General features: G+C 43.5%; 1 long non-coding RNA gene across 5 annotated transcripts in view; it reads right to left on the bottom strand.

Annotated features, from left to right (window-relative positions):
* LOC129212878 (uncharacterized) overlaps positions 1-11,667 on the bottom strand; it is a 38,192-nt gene extending 26,525 nt beyond the window's left edge. Inside the window, exons 1-3 of one of the 5 annotated variants that reach the window (XR_008579309.1) lie at positions 10,131-11,666; positions 7,920-9,341; positions 5,660-5,816 (exon numbers count right to left, since the gene is read on the bottom strand). This is a non-coding gene — a long non-coding RNA (uncharacterized LOC129212878). Of the gene's footprint in view, positions 1-5,659; positions 5,817-6,588; positions 9,342-10,130 lie in introns of those variants that run through there. The other 4 variants (XR_008579311.1, XR_008579308.1, XR_008579310.1 and 1 more) reach the window with 4 other exon arrangements.
* Positions 11,668-13,045: the final 1,378 nt, after the last annotated feature.

Raw genomic sequence — 13,045 nt, 5'->3', positions numbered from 1 at the left:
CCTAGCAAAGCACCTGAAGAGCTGCCTCTTTCTCTTTTATTTCAGCAGCGTGGATGGAGAGTGGCAGCCACACAGTACCAGCCCTCACTGCACTCCACACCTCCATGGTGACAAGGTCTTTCAGCCCCTGTGCCCCATCTGAGTCAGCTAAAAGCCTTCTTTTGCCACAATACTGCCCCGAAGATCTGCACCCATAAAGATGCTCTGCACCAGGTCTGGGTTCAGACTACAGCCCTGGAGGCAATCGGCTCTGCAGCTCAGTGTTAAGCTCAGCAGCTATCTAGGCTTCTACACAGGCCCAGTTGTACTTAATTCCAACACCATTCGAAACTAATACCACTGCTGCCCTGTAATGCAATAGCTGAGCCATATCCAGACTTCGCGTGTGTGTGAGATAAACACAACACGGGCTCTTGGCTTGCCTATTAAGGTGTTTGCCCTGTTGTTCTTACCGACATCAGCACTGCTGACAAAAAGCAAGCAATGCATTTTAATAAATCTGGAGAGCTGTGTTTGGCTTCCCAAGTAGCTCTGCAGTCTGCTTGACGAAAGGGAGCTACATGCTGCTGCAAACCGGGCTTCTTCGGGGAAGGGGATGAAGCAAATGTTTCTGAGGTTCAGATGAGCAATCTTCTGTGCAAACAGACAATCCCTGAAGCAAAGGCAACTGCAGAGCGATGTTGATTAAACAAGCCTGGGATCACTGAATTTCTTCTCCTGCAGGGTCCAGGAAAGGAATGGGACAAATTCCCAATGCCAGTCAGTGGAAGTAATGGTTTTGAGAACACCCCTTACTGACTCTACCCCTTGTTCCAATACCACCTGTAAATTCTTAGCAAAAACTAATATTCTTAAAGCAAACACCTTCTCTTTCACAATTTCTACATAAGAATTAACTGGCAAAGGTTCATTCTGTTTTGCCCCATAAATGCTTGACAGACACTTAGCAACCTCTTTCACTGGAGGTCCACACTCCAATCTGCACCCCTTTCCCTTCCTTCCCTTTCTGAAACCAAGAGCCTTTTTTATTTTTTTTATTTTTTTTTATTTTAAATAGGAGTGCATTAACACAGATCCCAATCCAGACTACACAGGCTTTGCTGTAGCGCCTGGGTTTGCCGGGCCAGCGCGGCATGGTGTGGTGTGGTGCGGTGTGGAGCGGTGTGGTGCGGTGTGGTGCGGTGTGCAGTGGTGCGGTGCGGTGTGCAGTGGTGCGGTGTGGAGCGGTGTGGTGCGGTGTGCAGTGGTGCGGTGTGCAGTGGTGCGGTGCGGTGTGCAGTGGTGCGGTGTGGAGCGGTGTGGTGCGGTGTGCAGTGGTGCGGTGCGGTGTGCAGTGGTGCGGTGTGGAGCGGTGTGGTGCGGTGTGCAGTGGTGCGGTGTGCAGTGGTGCGGTGCGGTGTGCAGTGGTGCGGTGTGGAGCACTGTGGAGCGGTGTGGCGTGGAGCGCTGTGGTGCGGGCCGCTATCACCGCCCCTGCCCGGCCCGGCAGCTCGGCGCGGCTTGGCGCTGCAGGCGCTCCACACCCCCCCGCGCTCTGCACGGTCTTTGCTGTTACATTTCTGCCCTCTAATGGGTAAAACGAGTTTCGCAACTTTTCTTGCTAGCCTGAGGAAAGGGAGGAAAAGCCCCGAAATATTCAAGGCATTTAATTCTTCCCAGTCTCGCCGCGGCTCTTGCCCAGCTCCCACCCGCACACGGAGGCGAGGGCCAAACACGCCGGGAAAGCTCTGGTGCCTCTGAAGCAGCGGAGCCAGATGGCAGGAGACAGAGCTTAGAAGGCTCCTATAAATATTTGTTCTGCTCAAATAAATATGCACGTTTTCAGTTTCTCAGCCAATTTTGAGGAGTTTGCATCAAAGAACTAGGCTTTATCACAAGATTTCTTGGACCTTAAAAGGGCTTTATGCAAGATGGTTTTATTTAACCAGAAGTTCAGAGCACCTTCCCCCCCCCCCCCCGCCGCCTTTTTTCCCCCGAGGATGCAAACTGCAAGATTAAGGGGAAAGAGAAAAATCCCTGAAGGAAAGTAAAACCAACCAGTAGAAATATGAGGCCAGAGCTTGCCCTGTGTCTTCCCAGGATGGAGCCATGAAACTTTAAACACTAAGAAAATTACAGAGATGAATTTCAAAGTTGCCAACCTACCAGATTTAGCTGGAGAGCTCCTATGAAATGATGGAGAGTAGTGGGTCTTAAAACTCTTAATCTACTAAATTAGAGAAGGATTGGATATGTTGGAAACATTGCATTACATCTGAAATAAGGAAGCCAGATGGGTGATAGACAGATTTTTCAAAGGCTCCTATAAATACTTGTACATTTTTTTCAATGTAAGACACCCTACAAGAGCTTGTCCTGGCAGCTCCACCGGGCCATCGGTGCGACAGGGCAGAGCAATGCAAGCAGCCACAAGCTGCTCCAGCAGCAGCAGCACCATCCGGTGAGCGATGAGGAGGTGCAGTGATTCAGTAGGTCCTTCAAAGAGTTTTTGAAAACAGATTTCATAAGTTGTAACTCATGTATTTACTTAGTTAATTCCTTAATGTTGTTAGAATTTGTTTCCATGTTTTGAGTAGTGGGGGAAAAAACCTCCTTTTTTCAGTGGGAAGCTACAGAACAAAACAAACATTGTTGGTTCCTTTCCAAATTGCTTTTTTCATTCCATTATAGTTTTGCAGCTAAAAGCACTGAATTGCTGAAAAGAGTTAGATCTATCTACATCTTCTTGTCCTAAAAATTGACGGAGAAAATTCCCATTAAAGTGAAATCTAAGCAAAGGTGCACTGCCAGCTGCAAGTTCACTTATATAGGGCACAAATCCTACTGAAGCAAATTATCCCAGCATCATTCCCTGTCTTTGGCCTTCTAATTCGTTCACTTTCTCTAACTGCTGAAAGAAGCCAATTTGACATTAAAACCAACAAACAAAAGAGAAAAACACAACAAGGTATGCTATAACTTCTATTTTTTCTTAAGTCAGGAAGATTTGGCTCATGGTATGACTGCCTCAGTACAATGTCCCGAAGTAGATGGTGTTAATGCTATTTTACTCCACAGTCTGGTGTTGATCCTGCTGTATCCGCAGCATACGGATGGCAATGCAGCGAGGCCCTGTGCATCTGCGTGCTGCATGTGGCACTTTCCAAAAAAAGGCAGAAGAGCTTTAATCCTCAGGGCTGACCAAGTTATTCTCTGCATAAGATCCAGTGGAACAGAGGATGGACGTGGCTGGATGATGACTCTGCAGCCCTGTACCTCCAGCCTCTTTCATGCTGCCCTGGTTTATAAAAGACCTCGCTGGTACTCAGCAAAGGACCGGCACACCCCAGTTCTCCTCATTCCTGTGCCTTCACCTCCATGCCAAAGCCATGCAGGGCTGTGCAAATCCTTTGATATGTGGTTGTACTGTGATAGGGAAATTTTACAACATAAAACTGCTAAAGCCCAGATCCAGCCCTGAACCCAAGCACTGCATCTCCTTGATGTCTATTAATGCCTCTCAGCACATTGCATGGTCTAGACTAGAGGATTCCTTAAGATCCCACCCAGCCTTATTTTCTTCGATCCTTCTAATTTCTTATTGAACCAGAAACTTCCCATTCCAATACAGATGTAATTCCAACACCTTTGGCAGCTTTTCCAACCTCCGTTAGAGCTTCACAACCCCAAATAAAGTGTAGTTGGTTTAGCGCAGTCAATGGACTGCAAAGTTTCATCATTTAATTTAATCTCTTTTGCAGTAGTGCAATTCCCCTTCAAGAGCCCTGCCTATCTAATAGGCGTATATTCTTCTGTGTCCTGGTCCTGTCTCATCTGATCACGGCAACAGCCGTGGCATACAGATCAGACACTGGATGTCCCTTGTGCCAGGAGGAGGGTGGAGACAATACCACTCATCTGAAACACGGAATAGGAGGGCCAGAGGGTGTTGAATGCTTCACATCCCTTGCGTGTTTTCTCTTAGATGTATTGTAAGAAATGTGATCAATTAAACTCTTTTTTCTACAGATTAAAGAAACACAAAAATCCTCTTTGAATACCTTGATAACACCTCCTCAGCTGGCTCATTATAACCTATTGTGAGGCATTTCCAAAAATGAACATTTCCCTGTATGGGTCAGGAATAATCCCGTTGATATGGATAAAAGGTGCCAGTACTCAGTTATAACAACTTGTGCTGGCTGAGGAGTGTACCTGTCCACACTTCAGGCACCTTCCAATGCAAACCAGTAGCTTCAAACCTGCCCAAGCAAAAAAAACAACCACCCCCCCCCCCAAAAAAAAAAACCCAAACAAAAAAAAACCCACAAGAGTGATGGGGCAGTCACGCACCTACAGTGGCAGGAGGCCAAAAAACCCATCACTAGGAGCAAACTTCCCTGCTGCAGCGCTGGGAGCTTCCTAGCAAACAGCCCTTACTGTTTCAGCTGTAATTACATAAATCCCTTTGATGCGTTTGTGTCAAAACCATTGATCAAGAAAGAGTATTAATTAGACCTAATCCACACTTCGGAGGCACCAGAACATATCATCACGGCTCAAGGGGGTTTAGGGCAGCAGAGTGTATGTCTCAGTAAGGCTTCCTTAATTTTATCCTCATGATTTTGAAGGTGTGAATGCGCAGAGAAAAAAGAAGAGGGAAGAAAACAAAAGAAAAATAGCAGGTTTGCAAATTTAACTCTTCCGAGGTGCAGGCAGCACACTGAGTTGTCTGTGAGGTTAAAACCTACTGTGGCTGTACCTAGACAAACAGTACACCCTGAAAGTTTGTGCCTTTGAGAAGAAACATTGAAATATCATTGAGGTACTTAACAATCCAACGGCAAGTACAGCTATTTGCTTCTCTGAGCAGGCAGACACCTGGCAACTGCATGGGCAAAGGGCTAAATAAACCGCCTGGGTTATTTACTGCGGGAAGGCAAAGTCTGAGATCCCTGGCAATGCTCCGGCCCCACCAGCCTGATCCCAACACAACCGGTTGCCATGTCCCTCCACTGTGCCACTACAAAACCAGCTGTCTGCTAGAGACAGCAGGAGGCCAGGTGCAGATAGGAGGAGCAGGCATTTGGAAACTGCCCCAGGGCTTAGGATCTCAAGAGTTAAAGCAACCAGAGGAATCTTAAACAACAACAAAAAAGCAAAAAAAAAACCACAAAAAAGAGCTAAGCAGCAGCTCTCACCACAAAAATGCAGTTCCAAAATTAATGAGATTTTGATAACCCCCCCTTTAAAAATGGAATATTTCCATTTTAAAATGTACAAAGACTAAAATGTTCATAAATATCCTATTAAGAAACTTCTGCTGCTGTTTCAGAGTTTCAATTGAAATACAGTGCATGAAGGTTGCCATAGCTACAAGCAAATTTTTAAATAACTGTTTTTCATCAGAGCAGCTGCAGTATCGTGCAGAAATGAGGGTGAAGTAGGGAAGCTGGAAGGAGTCCGACCAACTTCAAGCTCCTAATCAAGTGACTCTGAGATTTTCACAAACACAGCATAGAAACTTTTAATACGCTTTCTGCTTTTTAAAGAAGATATTGCCCTTTGTTTTTTGGCAGCACCCCAGCAAATGCTGTCAGCGCTGCGTGAGATCTCAGTCAAGATAAGAGCTTTGTTTTCCTGCTGGAAAAAATAAAAATTTCCACTGCCAAGCACCTACCATGGTGCAAGTGCCCAGGCACTGAAGGATGTGCTGCGGCCTCGGGTCTGCTCTGGGAGGGCTTTCTGCGTGAACCGGTTCATTGGCAGCAATGTGCCTAAAAATGCCATGAGAGCTGCAGATTTCTGTATCCAGAAAAAACTCTTCCTTGCCTCAGCTTGCACAAGAAAACACAGAAAGGAGGAAATGTGAAAAACAAGCAAAACTGTAAAATGTTAGCAGGAGGCTTTTGAACTGGGACTGTGATTTAGGTGGTCCTGCACTGATGGTAGTCGGGGATTTGTGGGCATCGGGAGGCATGTTCCTCTCCTGTAAGATCTCTCCCTGGCAGGAATAGGCAGAACAACTTTCTGAGCAACAGTGCAAGCAGAAAAAGGACATTTCTGCACTGTGGGCGTCTGTTCAGAGGAGGGCTAGGCTATGGACAACACTGACAGCCTCCTTTATACTCAAGCCTTTCAACCAGTGATACTAACTATGGCAAAATTCCTAGAAAACTTCAAATAGATTCATTTTGTGTCCTCAGCCAAGTATGTCCCTCTGCCCCAGTCTATAAAATGAGAATAAATAAAGAATAAAATTTCTCACAGGAATACGAAGAGATTTAGCTCCAGCACAATAGTAATTGAATTGCTAGCTATAGAAAGTGGAAATGCTTGGCTGAGTTAGGGGTTTTTCCTAAACAACAAATTAACAATCATTATTTAATACACTATTATGACTCTGAAAGAATCATCCCAGTGATGATTATTCTTATACAAATTGGTTCATTTATCTATGACCTGCTTCTAAGAGGTCCCTCCACATTGCTGCCTGGTACTTCAGCAGCGATGCAGGAAGGCTTGTGGTGCTCTGCCATCACCTGCACAGCAGCAGAGTTCAAGGTTTGCAGGCAAGCAACAGATATTAATCAATACAGACAAATCTTCTGGGCAGTGTACTTTTATTTCAAATCTGATTGAAAAATTTCCTTCACATCTTGAAATGAAACAGCTGCCTTTCCCGATGACTGTAGGTTTTTTTGTTCCAAATATATAGTTTTTTCAACAGGTAGTAGACAACAAATTTTTTGTGGGGTAAGAGAATGAGAGGGGAAAACAAAGGAGGACATTTGGAAAAAAAGCTTTTAAAAATTGAGAAAAATGAAAGTAAAAAAAAAAATCTTATCTTTGCAGGTTCTTCAACAAATGACATTCTTTGACCAATTCCAAATGTTATCCTTAAGTGCTGAGGCAGTGTAAGTCCTATCTTTGGCACAGAAAAGAAGTTAAAAAGTCCCCCATTTTAGAAACTAGATACTTAACGGCAGCCATAAACATCTCAGTGCCTCAGTGGGATAAGGGCCGGCTTCAGCTGGCTTTGTCCAACAGTCCTCCTCAGGTCAGCAGTGAGCATTCAGAAAATGGAAAATAAGGATGACTACCAGAGAGACAACCCAGCAAATATGTTTCATAATACCTTAATGCAAATTTAAAAAGTGTCTCTTTGCCAGTGCAAAAATAGGTTAGTACAGTAGAGTGAGGGAGGGATGCCAGTGAACAGAGATGTCTGTACCTGAGTGCATGTATCCTGTCAAAAGGACAGACCTTCCAGGATATCTTTAGGTATTAACTTTTCTGATGTAGACTTTTTTTAAAGGAAAGAAACGGAAGATAAAAAAAGCACAACCTGCTGTATAGTTGGGCTGCCAGAAAAACAGATTGTGAGTCACTGAAAACTAGTGACCTTAGTCAGCATATTGTGACTCCATAGCTTTTAAGCCCTGCTGTTTCTTTTCCAACGCAGATGAGAGGCTTGTCAAAGCTGTAGTATCCATATATACACATGCACGCTCACATTAAAGTGCTATTTCTCTCAGCTATGCAGACATCAGGATTACTGAACCTGACATAAACTCATCATTTTCCTGGAAGCAAAAAGGGATGTTAGCCAAAAATATGAGCCGCAGTCAGCACCAGCTATCTTGTCTTGGGGTACCAAAGGGCAGTAAGCACAGAGCCATCTCTAGAGGAGTGTGCAATGCACAGCCACTCATTTGAAAAGGCCTAAGACCATTTGCTGAGAATAAATGCCTGTCTGCAGCCTGCACGAACGCCTCTCATCAGCATTCACTGGACAAGGCACGCACAGTATAAAGGAGAAAAGCAGAGGCTTAAGGAGATGATGATGGGTGGGAGGCAGCAAAAGGGAGCCATGCTTAATGCCACAGGGCACTTTTCTCACCTTACTTGCAATGCAAAACATGCAAACACCTACAGACCTGTTATTGCGGTGCTAGCTCCTCTCTCCCTTTGTCCGCTCCCCTCTCTGTATTGCTTCACCATTTGTTTCCATTCTACTTCTGAAGTCCTGCACAAGCCCCTCCAGCACTCAAGGTTTGCTTTTTTCCCCACCAGATTCAAGCACTATCTTGAATCAGAGAGAAAAGAGTCCTGGGGGATGAGCTACCAAAAAAAAAAAAAAGGAAAGAAAAAGAAATCAAAAAGGGGCAATCCCACAATATACAGGGAAGAAAAGGAAAAAAAAAAAAGAAAAAAACAAAACAAAACCCAAAAACAAACCACAAGAGAGAGGCAGGGAGGGATCAAGGACCAAGAAGTGGGGACGGACTGTCAGCCAAGGGAGGGGGAGGCAGCAAACTGCACACAGTGGCAGTGGGTGACACTGGGGCACGATGCTCATACCAGGAGAAGGGTGTAGGTGTTTGTCCTCATTTGTTTGTTGTGAATAGTAAGCTGAAAGCCACAAGTGAAGAGCAACGAGCATGCAACAGAATTCAGGGCTGCTTCTCCATTTTAAGTGTTTGGACGGTTTATTCATCTGCAAAATGTAGGTAGCCTTGCTGGTCTGCCAGAGCTGTGCCGGGGGGATTCAGCCCATTGATTTATTCAGAACAAAATAAACAGAGTAAGATCTGTGAATAAGCACCAGAAGGTGGCACAGATCAGATTGAAAAATATATAGAGAGGGTCTATCTTTTTAGCAAATGCTTTACTTGCTCGAAAATCAAGTTTCAAATCTATAGCAGCACTAACAAATATAGCTGAATTCACCTGAATGATTCTGCCAAGAGGAAAAAGAGCACAATCAAAAATCAGAATTTCACTCCAAAATGAACCATTTAGAGGACCAGATTAAAAAGATCAGTTCTGTAAGTCAGGGAACAGGAGATGAGAAAATCCTTCAGAAGAGATGCAGTCGTCGGAGTCATGTTGCTTTCTCTTCTGGTGCTTGTGCACAAAGCTGCTGAATTCAGTAAGGACTTGTATCAATTAATACACATAACATGTCGTACATCTGACAGAGCATCAGGAAATGAGTCACTGAGCCGCTTTACCTTCGGCACTGTGACACTGCAATACTGCAGTGTGCTGAGAGGCACGTATCCCTGTGCGGGCTGGCTGGGGCGTGAGCTGCAGGCTGGGGCATCCTGAGGACTGCCCCGGTTACAGTGAAGTAGAATAAACGTGTATTCTGCGAGGCAGCATAATTAGGCAGACGGAAAGTTCATTGTTTTGAAACCACATGCTAAAAATACTTTCTAGTCTGCTGGAAAGACACAGCACTGTCAGTAGGACAGTCTGGGTCTTGAAAACTTACTGGTTTAAAGATCCCAAGAATATCCAAAAAGAAGGTGCTTTGTCATCCAGGGCAAGCAAGGTTCAGGAGTAACTCTAGTAGCCTGTAGCAAAGGAAGAACACACTCAGTGGCCGGTCACCACGGGGCTGAAAGGCAGGCTTCTGCTTTCAAAATATCTCTGTGCCTAATCGTTTTAATCTGTTCTTTCTCACCCAGCAGCAGTTGTAGAGCACAGAAAACACCTAGACAGCTTTGAGAGAAAAAAGCCTTGAGAATAACAAACTCTGGGAACAGCTCTTTCCTTCACCATTTTTCACATGAGCAACTATGATCAGAACGTCTACTTGCTCAGGACACAAATATCAACTACTTTTTAATTACACATGGGTTGTGCAACTGTTTTCCTAATGCAAGCCCAATGTTCGTGGAGAGCTGGAGCTCAAGAGCTAGACAGAAGTTTCACGACTTTCGCTTAGACATAGGCAGTCCATGGCACTTGGGGAGGTTCAGCGCCGTGCAGACGTAGCTACCAACTATAACTAGTATCTAGTTGGTATAGTTGGTATGATATCCCATTTGCAGTTCACCGAAGGTGTGGTAATCTGGTGTGTGAATTTGTATGGAGTGAGGCACTCCACTCTGGGGGTACACACGCATGGCTCAGACCCACCACGGGGAACCCCCTCACCCTTCCTACAAGTACAATCGCAGGCGTGAACCACTATCAGAGTAACAACAGCCCTGTATCTGTTCTTTCACTTACATGATGGTGACTTGTTCACCCCTCCATGTTTTAACTACTTAAGCTTAATTTGAGATAACATCAATAGCACTATTATTAGTTCACAATTTACTGTAGACTTCTGAGGAAAAAAAAAAAGCATTACTTACACCACATTTTGAGGACTGCCCTCAAAGAGATGGGACTGCAAAGACTCCTGTAACCAAGGACCGTCTTGATTTCATCAGTGGCCTTGTGTGGTTACCACCATACACACACCATCTTCTCTGCTGCATCACTGCCTGGAGGCTGGGCTTCATAGTGAAGGAAGTAGATGAAGTTTTACACCTTCAGCCAAATAAAAAAAAAAAAAAAAAAGAAACTTCAATATCATCCTTTGCTTTGTGTGTTTCTCCCTCTTGTTTAATGGATATTCCTGCAGCAGGAGCTGGTGGAACTGGTGAGCTCTTCCAAGAACTATAATCTCTAGACTGGTGAGCATGATACCTTTCAGACAGCCACAAAGAAACTCTTCAAAACCTAGAATAAAAATTTATATGAAAAGCACATCAGTATAAAGGTACATCTGTATCCACAGGCAACAGTGATTATATCTGATTATTTTTAGTGTAAATACATTTTCAGAATAAAAGGCACATGACAGTTTTAAGCTACTTAGCTGAATGCGCTGCTCCTGCACCTGTGGGATTTTAATATTTCTATGCTTTTAAAAGCACCACAGGGATAAGATCAGTGCATGATCCACTTTACTGAGTTGGAAAAATGTAATTTAGGAAGGTGTTATTATTGCAGGAAAGAGGTGGAAAGCTCATTGGTAATAATAACTTTTTACATGCTTAAAGACCACAAATATTACTTTTCCTGATGGCTGAACAAAAAATTTGAACATAGATCCTCTGAGGAAAAAAGAAAAAAATCAACCTGTGACTTGAATGAATCCCCCAATAAGGGAATGCTTATGCTGCTGAGCCTTCAAACAGCACACACACTGCCATCACTGATTACACTAGATGCTCCCTGCTCCAAACACTTTGGGAGCACATCACCATCTTCAGCAAAGCAAATCTGTGTTTATGTGAGTGTGCTGGTGACTGGTACAAATGCATATTCTTTACAGTCACAACTCAGTGGTTTTGTTGTCTGAAAATGGGTCTTTGGCATAAGACAAAGCAAGAGAAACTGTACAGCAGCAGTACCAGACAGAGGAGGTTACAGCAGATTATCAGTAGGTAAACATGGCCTTCAGACCGGGGAGGTCCAGGGCTTGACTGACCTAGTGCAGCTCACCATAGGTGCCGTTAGGAGCACTGCACCTCTTTGCAGTATTTGGGGACCGTCATTTAATCAACGATATCTCAGGGACTTACATGTAACCTTCATAAAACTGAGAGGAAAGAACAGAGTGAATTAAACAGTGAGCAGCAACACGAAGCATATCAGCTAAGGAAAGATTCAATCACTACATAGCTATTTAACATGAGAGAGCCTGGCTTTTGCAATGAAACCTCCCTGTTAAAAGTGATTCACATCAGTTATTCTTTCTCTCCTACTTGCTGCTATCACCATCCAGAAGAGTCAGCGAATGATCAAGTGCTTCTTTGATCTCCTGTGTATGTGAAGACAGAAATATCCAAGCTGAAGAACTGAGCCCCATGGGTCTGACAGCGGATTCAATTACAACCCATGGAATTCAGTTCTCAAAGCTGAGAATACACGACATTCATTTTAGGGCTGTCCTGACACACAGTAGTATCTCATACTCCTGCTTGCTCTCTCCAGTGCCTGGCCTTCTTCCAGGTGCTGTAAAACAGAAGAGTGAAACCTTCACTGCAGCCAAAGCAACTCTACCCAGACTGTAGGTCAGATGCAGAATAATGGCTTGAGGGCATATATATTGAAAAATAGGCTATTTTATGTTTTCTTTTGGCACCAGAAGTGGCCACACACATAGACAGAATGTGCCCTAACACATAGCAGAATTCCTAGTAATAAAAAATGAAATTTATAGCCAAGGAGTATAACAGTATAACATTTTGCACTTTTCTGGAAGCCTTTGAGAATTTCAGAGAGGTAAGTTATAAATTTCCTTCCCTTTTTTTTCAGTACAATGACACAGACATAGAGGTAAAAATCTTCCAGAGTTGCACAGCAGTCTCTGTTAACAAAATAATTCATCCAGAGGCTCAAAAGAAGGAAATCTGGCACTGGTGCGGCCCTTCAGAGTCATCAGGGCCTGGGTGGCAAAAAGGCAGGCAGAAGCCCCAAGTGTTGTGGCTGCAGGGTTCTGCCCTGACACAACTTTGTCTGATGTGACAACCTCACCCCAAGGCAGAAATATTGGACTACAGATAATTATTGTTTCAATGCATTGAAGATCAAAGCTGACGTCTCGGACAGGAAACACCTCATTGCTTCTGACAAACCTTAGAGAAGTCACAAGTTTCGTTAAACTTCATACCCTGAACTTCGAATATTTGAGAAAAAATAGATTGGATAAGATGTTGGATGATGCATTCATCTGTAAATTAGATGTTATGTCTTCATAGCACCATGTATAAACAGTGTTGTTTTAGTTATAAAAAAAAAAATTCAGATTTATTTGGAACATTTTAAACATATTTCTTTATGTTCCAGTGAGATCAGGCATTGCAAAAAAATCCCTTTGGGCTCAATGAAAAAAAAAAAATTTGGTCTGTAATAAAATATTCAGAGGTCAAGGGGATTTCAGATTAAATCTTTTAGCTTTAAAAACTAAATTTAAGTAAATTTACTTAACAGAATGGTTCAAAGAGAATGAATTATTTTGTTTTAGCATTGCTTTTCTTAAATTATAAATAAGTATAATTTTTTTTATTAAAAATGTTGAACAAAAATTAAAAAGCATCAAGGAGTTTCTAGCTTTTCCCTGAGAAAGTAATTTGATTCAAAGCTGCAAAATATTTCCAATTTTCCACCTAGGAAAAGCCCAACTTAGTCCAACCAAAAATTTGCCCAGCCCTGGCAGGAATTCAGAGCTCCCCCAGTAAAGCTCGCTACTCAAGCTGAAGACAGGGGTACCTGTGAC

This window comes from Grus americana, chromosome 14 (genome assembly GCF_028858705.1).
Source record: "Grus americana isolate bGruAme1 chromosome 14, bGruAme1.mat, whole genome shotgun sequence".
NCBI lineage: Eukaryota > Metazoa > Chordata > Aves > Gruiformes > Gruidae > Grus > Grus americana.
The sequence above is the reverse complement of the archived record's forward strand: the minus strand, read 5'-3'. Positions and strand labels throughout refer to the sequence as shown.